Raw genomic sequence first — 12,774 nt, 5'->3', positions numbered from 1 at the left:
ACATAAGGTGTAGATAAAGTTTGGGTATCAGTAAAGTGATTGGGCATGTAACTCATTGATTATTTAAACATATCAGAAAAGACTAGAATTCAAGATTTCACTAACTAGGAAAGATCTTACCCGATTGCCTACTAAAATAACAGATGTAAAAGACCGTGAAAAATGCTCAGAATGTTGTATCAAAAGAAGTACTAACAATTTAAAATGAAAAAGACAGACAATGTGAAATGGAAAGTAGCTTTAGAATTTCAAAACTCCATAGGACGGGCACAGGCTAATAAGATCATAGAGCCATGAACATATACTAACTTCAAGGAGGAATAACTTCAAGGGAAGAATTGCAGTCCAAATACTGACGTAGAAACCACAATGTCCATGTGCCCATGTTAACAGCTATGACTTTTCAATTTCATTTAATTCAAAAATTAACTTGTGACTAGTGATCATCTTTATTGTATTTGGACCTCTTAGAGGTAAGCATGACTGTATCAATCATTTTAATTAAATCTCTTTGGCCAAGTTTTTAATATCTTTTGTAAAGGTCATGTGGACACATTGTTATATTATTTCTAAGGGAAGTCGAACATCCACTGCTATTAGAAATTGGATCATTCTGCATCATTATTATGTTATTTTGTCTGTTGTTCTTGAACTTAACAGTTTTGGAATATTTATATTGCATTTGTTATGCATTTGAATATTAGTTTTTAGCACTCTACACACTTTTCTCCATTTTCTATTTGGACAAGCGCTGTGTTCACAAATCATAAGCCTTTTTCCATTCCTCCTCTTCTTTTTCCTTCTCCTTTTCTTTATGATACTACCAAATGGCTTTATTTTAATGATAGTTGTTTTCTGATAAATGTGATTGCTTTCTGAGTTTTTAATAGAAAATCTAAAATCAATTTTAAAAATTGCTTTTACTCATAATGTACTAAAAGATATCATAATTAGGTTGAAATAATCAAATAAGTTTCTTCAAATTGATTATATTTTTTCCTGAACTAGTAATTTGTGTTTATAAAACACCACATGGCATTGGGTTGTAGTGTGCATGTGGGACTTGTTGTGTGGGTTGATGTGTGGGTCCTGCCTCTATCTTGCCACGTGGCTAGGGCCTCTTGTGGGGACAGAGGCACTGGAATTTGACTGTGTTCACTCCAGACTGGCGCCAGGAGGACATCAGGCTATGTGAAGCTGAGGGACTCCACTCAGGGGTGGGGAGCACAGTCTGAGGTCCCACGGTGAATCAGAGCTCTTGGATAGATTTGCCCACAGCAGAAGAGGGGAGGGAGAGAAGCTCTGGCTCTGTCGAGGGGGGAGGGGATGAGAGTCTTGGTCACTGAGACTCACTTGGCTGGGTCATGGCTGCTCGCTTGGCTTGGGTGGCTGAGAATTTAGAGAAGTTGTTGTCGGGAGATTAGACAGTGGCTCAGTTATTAAAACTCCTCTCCAATGTTCCCCATGGCAGATTCCAAAGAAGAAAAACAGTCCATGGTCTTAAAATATTTATTTTCATGGCAAAAAGAAAGGATGAAAACTATATTCCTGTATTTTCAGGGTGGGCCTGAGGTTAAATACCTTTAACAAGAAGGACGGTCTGGGTAGGAATGTTTAACTGGCTACGCCCTCTGGATTTTAGATATCTCATTAATTCGGAGTTCTGTCTTGAGGCTCCATGGCCTGTAGTCTTGGCCTCTAACTCTGGAGGGGCTAGTAGGGGCATTGTCCTACATGACTGAACAGCACAGATTTATGGAGGTCTGTGCCCAAGTGTCAGGAGCCTAGAGTCTGAGAGTGTGGAGAAATGCCATCCCTCAGGATCACCTGGGGTCTCCGGTGGTTTCTAGCCGGTGCTCAACCAGAAACCATGCTGTCCTTTCAGTCCTACAACTTTGTTGTTAATTACCTGTTTGATTCTGTGGTTTGATGTTTCTATCAGGTTGAGAAAATTCTGTTATTGTATCTTCAAATGTCCTTCCTATTGTTTTCTCTCCTAGAAATGTGTACACATGCTACTCTCACTGTGACTGTATATATGCACAGTGTGTTATGATCCATTCTCTTTACTCTCTAGTATTTATTCTTAATATATTCTCTTGACCCAACATCCAATTCTCCATCTGTCTGTTCTACCATTGTACCTAATTAGATCCATCCACTTACTCCATAATTATGGTGACTGCTAATTTTTCTAAAAATACGTTTTTAATTTAAATAAAAGTTGCATCATTCTCCTCCTCCCTTTCCTCCCTATAGCCTCTCTCATTCCCACTCTCAAGTTGAAAGCCTTTTTTTTGATTATTATTATATAAATATATATGTATGTATGTATATAGACATAAATATATGTATACATACATATTATACATATATGTATATAACACACACACACACACACACAGAGGAAATCCTAGGAAACACACACATAACGGAAATCCTAGGAAACACACACACATAATGGAAATCCTAGAAAGTTCTCCTGCTTCTACATTAACCTGTCCACTGACGTTGTTATTGTTATAATTTTGTTTATGCAGCTATTTCTAGGACTGACAGTTTCATAGAAGACTTCCTGGTACCCTGGCCTTTACAGTCTTCCCATGTCCCTCTGCCTCAGTGATTCCTGAGCCATAGATGACGGAGCTTTGATTGTAGATGTATCTTATATAGGACTGGCTCCCCGAAATCTCTTTACTTCTATGTTGTCTCCAGATGTGGTTTCCAATGATGGTCTCCATTTGCTATAAAGAGAGGCTTCTTTGACGAGAGATGGTAACCACATCTATTTGTGGGTACAAGGATAAGATTTGGAAGATAGTGTTGGTCTAATGATGTGATTGTAGTAGATTCTTTTCTAAGGTCCATGACCTTACTAGCTCAGGAAGGTTTGCAGTGCCAGGCATGATTTCCTTGTTGACTTACAATTATTCTCTTCTTTTTAACTTTCCTCTGGTTTGTTATTTCATTAAAGTTTCAAAGAAAAACTTACTGTCTATTCTCCCTCTCTCTTATATTCCAACATAAGTTTTTGTTAATATACTGCTGTAAGCATTATTGTGTTTGCTCTAGTATCTTGCTAAGTATGCTACTGTTTGATTCTCAAGGATTGTTTTCTGAGTTTATTGTTGTGTTTTTAAGTTATTTTTAAAGTTATTTAAAATTAAAATATGGGTGTCATATGTCTTTCTGTTCTTAATTTCTATGCATTGTTTTATAGTAATAAAGAATATGTTTGGTATTAAATTCTTTAATATTGTCAAGACTTTACTGTTAATCCTGTGATTATACTGGTCGGTTGGTTGCCATAAATATTGCTTGAAAATAATATGTATTAAATTTGTGTAGTGTTTTGAATGGAAATGACCCCCACATGCCCATAGTGAGTGGCACTGTTAAGAGGTGTGGCCTTGTTGGAGTGGATATGGTCTTGTTGGAGAATGTGTGTTTCTGGTTTTGAGGTTTCAGATGCTCAAACCAGGTCCATTGCTATTATCTATTCATGCTTCCTGCCAAATTGGATGTAGAACTCTCAGCTACTTCTCCAGCATCATGTCTGCCTGCATGCTTCCACACTTTCTACTATGATGACAATGGACTAAAACCTCTGAACTGTAAGTCAGCCCCTAATTAAAATTTTCAATTTTATTTATTTATATATTTATTTATTATTAGTTTCATTTTACATATCTATTCTAGTCCCCCTCTCCTCTCAGTCTCCCTTTCACAAGGTCCTTCCCACAACTTCCTCTCCTCTTCACCTCTGAGAAAAGGGAGGGCTCCCCCTCGATGCTAACCCACCCTGCCAACTCAAGTCACTGCAGGACTAGATATATCCTCTCCCACTGAGGCTGGACAAGACAGCCCAGTTAGGGGAACAGGATCCACAGGCAGGCAACAGAGTCAGGGTAAGCACCCACTCCAGTTGTTGGGGACCCACACAAAGATCCAGCTCCACATCTGTTACATAGGTGCAGGGGACCTAGGTCCAACTCATGCTTTCCCTTGGGTTGATGGTTCAATCTCTGGAGCCCTCAAATGTCCAGGTTAGTTGACTCTGTTGGTTTTAATGTAGAGTCCCTATCCTCTCCTGGCCCTTCAATTCTTCTTCTAACTCTTCCACAGAGCTTCATCTAATGTTTGGCTGGCGATCTTTGCATCTTTTCCATCAGCTGCTGCATGGAGCCTCTCAAAGGAGTTATGCTAGGATCCTGTCTGTAAGCATAATATAGTATCATTAATAGTGTCAGAGATTGGTTCTTGACCATATGATGGATCTCAAGCTGGTCTTGGCTATTCCCTCAGTCTCTGTTCCATCTTTGTCCTTGGACTTCTTTTAGTCAGGACAAATTTTGGGTCAAAGGTTTGTTGAATTGGTGCCCTTATCCCTCCACTGGAAGTCCAACCTGACTACAGGAGGTAGCCACTTTAGGTTCCATATCCTCACTGCTAGGAGTCTCAGCTAGATTTCCTGGAGCCTTCCCCATCCCAGGTCTTTGGCAAGCCCTAAAGATGTGTCCCCCTGTTCTATCTATTTCCGTTCACTCTCCTTGCCCTCTCTTCCAGGCTATGCCTGACAGCTCCCCCCTTCCCTTCACCATTCCCCTACTCAGTCCACTCCCTTCACATTCAATGACTATTTTATTTCCCCTTCTGAGAGAAATTCAATTGTCTTCCCTGGGCCCTCTTTGCTATTTAGCTTCTTTGGGTTTGTGGATTGTAACATGGGTATCCTGTACGTTTTCTGGGTTTATTTTGTCTTTTGTTTGTTTGTTTGTTTGTTTAAATAAGAGTTGCTATGGTCACGGTGTCTCTTCACAACAATAGAAACCCTAAGACAATTTTGTCTGCATTTGGTGAGTCAGAATATCACTTTAATATGCATCAAAGGAATTAGTTTGATTTATCAGTGTTTTCAATATAATATTTAATGTCATTCTACAAATTCTTGACAGTTTCCTTTTAAAGCTCTGTCCTGTCACTATAAGATATACCAGAATTACAATTATATTCTTCCTTCCACTACATCAGATTTCAATGTCCTTAAATATGTGTTCGACTTCTCTAATTCTCTCTAGAGGTATATCAACTTATATTTTGAGGATTTTTCTTTAGTACCTCCATTTAATGCCTATTCTTCTCTGTGCATTCTTTATTTTGAATATTTTTTGTTTGTTTGATTTTGTCTTAGTGTCCTTTCATGATTTAATATTTCAAATACCTTAGAGCTTTTTGGGGAATCTCTTTCAGATCTTTGTTTTATCTCAAAATTTTCAATAGTTAATTTTCTCATTTGTTATCAAACAAAGAAACTCTGTCCGAACTCCTTTATAAGAAAGAGCAGTAGTTTCTTTTGAACACTTTCTATAGATTTATCCCAGAAGAGTGAGTTCACTTTCATTTTTGCTGGCTGACTGCTAGTGTTCTAAGTCGGAATTCTTAAACTAGGATGTCAATAGAAACTTAAACCGTAGGACTATATATATATGATATGTGGGTTCTTTGACACCCAGAGAGACTTCTTCCTTGCTTATCATTATAGCACTAAGATCTTTATTTTTCCAATTAAGATTTTTTTTTATAGTTCCTAACACACAAAATGACATCATATCCAGCTCATTGCTGTGGTAGGCTTAAGTCAACATCGGTTTTTGTGGTAGGGAAGAGAAATGTCCCAAATGCTCATATGTTTGAATACTTACTTTCTAGTCGCTGGCACTGGTTGAGAAGACTATGGAAACCTTAGGAGGTGGAGACTTACAGGGGAAAGTTAAATCACTGGGGGAAGTCTTGAAGTTTTATTGTCCAGCTCCACTTCTAGGTACTGATGAAATATGACTAGCTGTTGCTCCTGCCACTATGCCTTCTCAGTTGTAATAGACTGTATCCCTTTTGAACTGTAACCTAGAATATACCCCTTCCCCTTTGCTTTTTCTAGGTATTTTGTCCAGATATAGTACATGTAACACATCTCTGCTTTGGTATCAAAGCTCATGCCCTAATCTTATCTATATCTAAATTCAATCTGTGAATCACTGAAGCTTTCTCAGTTTATGAATCTACCAACCTTATTACCATTTCCCAACTTCTGACACCTGAGAGCACACCATTCCTTTTATTGAATAAGATACATTTTTGTTTTATAAAATTATTATTTTGTGCACTTTTATTAATATATTTACATTACTCTCCTCTTTCCCTTTATTTTATTTTTTTCTAATAATTTTTATTTTATAGAATGTAGCTGCTGTTATTCAGCATCATTCCATTTCTATGTGCTTAGAAAAAGAGCACCATAGGCATTAGCCCATCAACTTTGACTTCTTACTTTCTAATGAACAGCAATAAAGGGGCTGGAAGTATGGCTCAGTGGGTAGGAGCTGCTTGCTGTGAAACAAGAGGACCTGAATTCTAATTTCTAATGGTCACATAAAAGCCAGGCACTGCCATGTGTGCCTAGAGTTCCAAGAGTGGAGACAGAGTCAGGTAAACCTGGGAGCTTGTCTGTCAGGCAGCATAGACTGAAAGTAATGATCCAGGTTGAGTGAGAGTCCCTGTTTTATTTATTTATTTATTTATTTATTTATTTATTTATTTATTTAATAAGCTAATAATATTATTATTTTTTATAATTTATTTTTTTCTCAAATCGTAATTCATTCACACAGGGGTTATAAACACAGAAAGGCAGGATGTGGGGAAGGGAATGACACTGGAGTGTGGGTGTTCAGGGGCAATACAGATATCTTCAGAACCGGGTATCGGCTGGGTGAAGGTTCACGGGACAAGTTACTATGACTCTGCCTATGGAAAGTCCCTGTTTTAAAAGGTATTGTGGAACACGAAAAGGAAGATCCCATGCTCCTCTAGCCTCTACATGTTTGCCTATGGGTACACATACTTGCAGATGCACATGTACGTGCACACATACCACACCATACACACAACATATAAGGCTTTCAGTATTATCCCTATCTTATAATTAACTTTATGATTATGCTATATCATGGCTATACTTTGTACTTTTAATTGTTCCATATTTTTCCAGTACAACAATATAGAGCATTTCCAATAATATTTTAAACTAGAAATGGTATGTTTTTTTAAAAAAAAACTGGTGGCATGGTTCAGAGGACTTGCCTAACTCCCATGAAGACCTGGGTTCAATTCCCTGGTACTACCAACAAAATGAAACAAAACAAAAGAGTGTTTAGTGGATGAAAAAATACATATTTCTTTTTGTCTATTACTTTTTTTCATTTTCTTCTTATAATGCTGACATTACATTTGGCACAAAGTAAGATCATAAATGATACCTATCTAATTTTGCTTACCATAATTTCCTCTCTATTGACCCATATCATTAAAAGTAAAAATTCTTTAAAGACTCTACATATGTATGTATATATGTATGCATGAATGCATGCAGGTACCTATCTATCTATCTATCTATCTATCTATCTATCTATCATCTTTCTATGAGAAATATCCTACTATTCATATATTTTGCTTTTCTTTCTTTGCTAATTTTAATGAATGTTTAGGTTTTCCCCACGTCTTGGTTATTTCAAGTCTTGATTAAATATGGATGTCTCTTATCAATACCAATTTTGATGCTGCTGATTATATATCCAGAAGTAGAATTTTTGAGTGGTACAGTAATAGTCCTTTGGTTTTTTTTTTTAAGATAAACCTCTGCACTATTTAATTGTTTTATATGTTTGAGTATTAATGTTGTATTTATAAGTATTTATATAAGTACTGAGATGACAAATCCTCTTAAACAAATCTTGTTGTAGCTCTTATTGTTATTGCTGGTTTAGAATTTACTTACAGAAATGGAACACTCAGTTCAAACTTGTAAACAAATGAATGACATTCGGTACATATTTGATAATGACATTGCTTTCTAAATGTAGATTCCAAATGCCTACAATTTCTCCCAAAGAGCACAAAAGACTATCTTTATAAATATCTAAAACATTTTCTTGTTTTTCAAGTTTTACAAAAATGATGGACAAAAATGTCAGACCTGAGTGCTTAAGTTTTTATTTCCGTGGTAAAATCTCTTCCCTTTTAGCTTCACTGCCCTATGGTCTGTGTCTTCATGCCACCGCATTACCATTTCACTATTGGGTATTTTGTTAGATTCCTTATTTAATAAAAATGCTTTGAAAACATGCATGATAGAAATGAATGATATTCTAAATTATGAGTGGTTTTTCTTGTAGTTTTGTTGAGATGAGATCTCAGGTAGAGAGAGTGGGCCTTGAACTAGCTGTGTAGCTGACCCTGGCCCTAAAGTCCTAATTCTTTACACTGCTCAAGTTCTGGAAGTGCTTTACTGATATAGAATTTGTGGCTCCTTTAATCATATTGACTGAGGATTTCCCATGTACCAGGTAAATAAGTGTGTGCTGACTTCTTTCTGCTTATAATCAGTCAACAGGCTGTATGTCAATGGATGAAGCCTGTAACACAGGGAGCTCCATGCAAAGGAATATAATCCCCACTGGGTTTTCTCCATGATTGTTAGCGAGCCAAATAGGCTGCTATGGCATTCGCTGCCTGGACCTCTGTGGTTTATTTCTTCCACCTGGTTCTTCAGAGAGCTTTATCATGCACAACTGACTTTCTTTGAGCCATCACCATGGAAACCCAAGGATTCCTATACAACTTCTGTAGAATGTAGCCTATCTAAACTAGAGGATGGAATTCCACATCTCATGCTCCCTGTCTCACAGTAACTTTGACCATCATGTCAGTGGTAAATGAGTATTTGAAGGTCCTTTCTGGTGTAAGGGGAAAACTCCACGGGCTTGTTAAGAAGCCCTCCGTGTTCTTATTTGTTTGTTTGGGGTTTTGTGTTGCTGGTACTGGGGATTAAACCCACAGCTTTGCAAATTCCTGACACTTTCCCACTGAAGTACATTACCAATCCTTACACACACACACACACACACACACACACACACACACACACACACACACTGTTTTGTTGTTAATTTTGTGTCTGCATGTATGTGTGCCCATGTGTGTAGGTGCTCACAGAGGCCAGGAGATGGCACTGGATGCCCCTGGAGCTTGGGTTAAAGGTGTTCATGAGCTGCCTGAAATGAGTGTAAGAAACAAAACCTGGGCTCTCTGCAAGGATATTTGCACTTTCCATGACTGAGTCATTTATCTAGCCTCTATATTTTATATTTTGAGGCAAGGTTTTCTTAACTCTCTCAGGCTCGCCTTGAACTTGCAACCCTCATTCCTTTGCTTTTCAAGTAGTGGAGACTGTGGGCCTGTGCACTGTAGTATGCTTAGCGATCTCCAAAGATGTTTAATGTGTACTCGAATTTGAGAATTATGAAGTGATTCAGAGACCTTGGCTTCTAATCTGAGTTCTTTCTTACTCTAATTCGGCAGCCAGAGGAAAGTTGTCCACTCAATGTTTTCCACTCTCTGTACCCTAACTTCCATGTTTACAACGTGATTATTAGAGGCTAAAGAATCTTCAAAAATGTTTTCAGGCTCAATACAAATTATTTAGTGATGGGCTTCAAGTTAGTTTTGATTTTTGGCATGAAAAATAAACTGTGGGCAGTATAAGTGTCCCAATCTTTAATGGCGTGTTTTTCAATGGGACCAATCAACGCAACTAGGAACAATTGAAAACAAATGCATGACTTCTGAAGACAATCCAAAGATGGCTGACTGCATTTAAACCCTGCAATGTATTGATGGGCAAGGACTTGAAATTTCTCTTTCTTCTGTGTCTGTCATCTGTCTGTCTGTCTGTCTGTCTGTCTGTCCTCTGTCTGTCTGTCTGTCTGTCTGTCTTGCCCTGTTTCAAGATGAAAAAGACTGACTTCTGCCTGCATGTGGTGCACCCAGCTCCTTTTCTTCATCTGGCTCATTTGATCTTAATTACCGGGGCTGCTTCTTGCCTCGCAGCCGCTTGTTTAAGGAACATATGGCAGGAGGTGCTGATCACAGGCAGCAGACAATGTGTTACTAAAAGGAGAAGAAATTTTCCTTTACATAAGAAGCCATATGTGGTCCAAATTTATCCATACTGTATTACTGCTCTGTGTATTTAAAAAACTTCTCTGATATTTCACAGGTATTGGTTTCAAACTCTTGTATATTTGATAAAGACCTGCGGAACATTGGCTGGGATTTTTGTGTTTGTTTGTTTGTCTTATAATACTCTCAGGCCCTTTGTTCACATCAGCAACAGGAGGAGACAACATTTATTGCACCCTCTTGAGTCACCCCCTTAAAGCATCCTCAGATCTTGGGTCTCAGTGGGCGTCGTCAAGGTGCTCTTTCCTTGAAAGCAGTGAAACTGCCAAAGTCCCCACACTTCTGCTGCACAAGGTGGGAGAGCAGACTGTTCCTTCCCCAGGTCCTGACTCCTTGTCTCTCTCAATGAGACAGCAAGTCTCTGGAGCTTTTCTCTTCAACACCTCAGAAAACACCTGCAAAGCATCAAAGCTACCGATCATGGCAGACCGCCAGCCATCTGGCTGTGGCACTCTACAAATCTCCTTCTTCAATGCACCTCCCCTTTAAAATCTTGTCTTAAAAACAAACCTCTTTCACTCTCACCCAGCTTCATTTGATTTCCACCATCTCTAGCCATTGGACCTTTAAGAGAAAACATTAGACACAGGGACTGCTGAGTTTCCTTCTGGCTTACAGCAGCTCTGCCTTGCCATCATCCTCAGAGCTGAGTATTTCCTACTGTGGCACCTACAAGATCTAATTGCTTGGCGTGCTGCTTCTGACATCATGGTCTGTTGCCATGGAAAGTGCCTCCAATTCAGTAGGATGACTTATCTGCCAGAAGGAAAGGATGCTTAAGAGGAAGACATTTGTTTAAGCATAAATATCTTTGATATTTAGCAAAGAGGCAAGAGACACTGTAGAAGACAACAGAGGAAGCAAGAATTCCAATTTTTATTCTTCTTGGCTCTCAGGGCTCCTCTTTGGTACAAGCCAGGTGTTCAGCATTCTTTAGGTCACATCATGTAAGAATGTCAAGGTGATTGTTACTTTAGCTGTGGGGTTCACTGGGAATAATGTCAGTGTTTGGAAGTGCTCAGAGTTCAAAAAGCAGAGCATCATTAAAAATATTACATCTGCTTCTTGATGTTTCTGTCAAATGATTCTCCGGGTAGAAAGATGAGCAGTCATCATTCTAAACAGAATTGCTCATCTCAGAGAAGTGATATCAATGAAGATGGTTTATAGATAATTCAAGCTAGTTTTCCCCTCACATATTTCTGCTAAGACCCACATTCCCATATTTGCTCCTTCAAATTCCTCTAATAATGTCTACTGTTGAATTGATGGGCTTTCCATGAACAGCCGTGCCAAAACTCCAAATCCATTCTCATTACCTAGATGCAACACTATCATGGCAGTTGACAACATTGTTTCTGGAAAATTATGGGAGTTATGGTTTTCTCCATTTGGTAGCTTGTAATTTGGTACTTAGAATTCCGGGTAAGACAGCAAATTTGAATAAATGTGTCTACATCTCCTAGACACAACTTTTCTCAAATCATCTTAAAATGGAATGTTTAAAAAGAAGACAAAACTATCTCATATGCTCGGTCCTAGACACTCTAGATCTGCAAAGAAAGTTCGAGAAACTTATGCAAATAGAGCAGTATGGGGGCCTGAGGCCATCTGGTCACAGATTGCTTATGTGCAAAGTTAGAAGCCCTTAAGTTGGTCAGACAGAAGAAACTAAGCAAGCAAATTCTGATCCTTCTCTTGGTGTCTTAGGGTTTCTACTGTTTTGATGAAACATCATTAATAAAAGCTACATGGGGAGGAAAGAGTATATTTGGCTTATATATCCAGATTCAAGGTGAAGATTCAACGCAAGATCTCAAACTGGACAGGAAGCTGGAGGCAGGAGTTGATGCAGAAGCCATGAACGAATGCTTCTTACTGCCTTGCTCTTTGTGGCTTGCTCAGTTTGCTTTATTAAAAACTTAGGATTACCAACCTAGGAGTGTTCCCATCTGCAATGAACTAGGCCCTCCCACATCAGTTGCTAATTAAGGAAATGCCCTCCAGGCTTGCCTACAGCGCAATCTTCATTTTCTTATCTGGGGCTTCCTTCTGTAGTTTATATGAAGTTGACATAAACTAGCCAGCACACTTAGTCTCCTCAGACCTGAGGAAAAGGTACCAGGCACCAGAGTATATGTTCCTATTAGGGACTGTGAGTGATGAACACTCGATTCTCATTGGCAGTAATAGCTCCTACTAGAAGCTTAGGGGGCTGAAAGAGTTGAGCAGAATGGACAAAGACTGGCAGCTACTATGTTGAAAACAAAAAAGAAAAAAATTACATTTCATGAGAGAGAATTGCTGGTTGTGACTTTATCGTGGTCTTACTCACTTTCCTACAAGTTACTGTTGGAACTACAGAACATGTTAGAGATCCAGGTCTCTCTGCTATGCTTGGTGCACTATGTCTGCAGTGTTTGAACAGCAGGCTCTATATCTGAAAGTAAAGTCAACTTGGTTCACAACAAGAACTGTGGCTAAAATGGTTGCTGGGGTTGGGCAGACTATGTGGAATGGTACAGATGTTCAAAGAGAAGAGCACAGCCAAGGAATCTACATGGATGTCTTCACTAGCATCCAGTGCTTATATGTGATGGTCATTGCAGGAAACAAGAGGGTGATTTAGTCATTTTTCTTTCCTTTCCCTTTTTCTTTTTCCTTTCCTTTTCTTTTCTTCTTTTCTTTTCTTCCTCC

Source organism: Grammomys surdaster, unplaced genomic scaffold (genome assembly GCF_004785775.1).
Source record: "Grammomys surdaster isolate TR1022 unplaced genomic scaffold, NIH_TR_1.0 146, whole genome shotgun sequence".
Lineage (NCBI taxonomy): Eukaryota > Metazoa > Chordata > Mammalia > Rodentia > Muridae > Grammomys > Grammomys surdaster.
Note: the sequence above shows the minus strand (reverse complement) of the source record.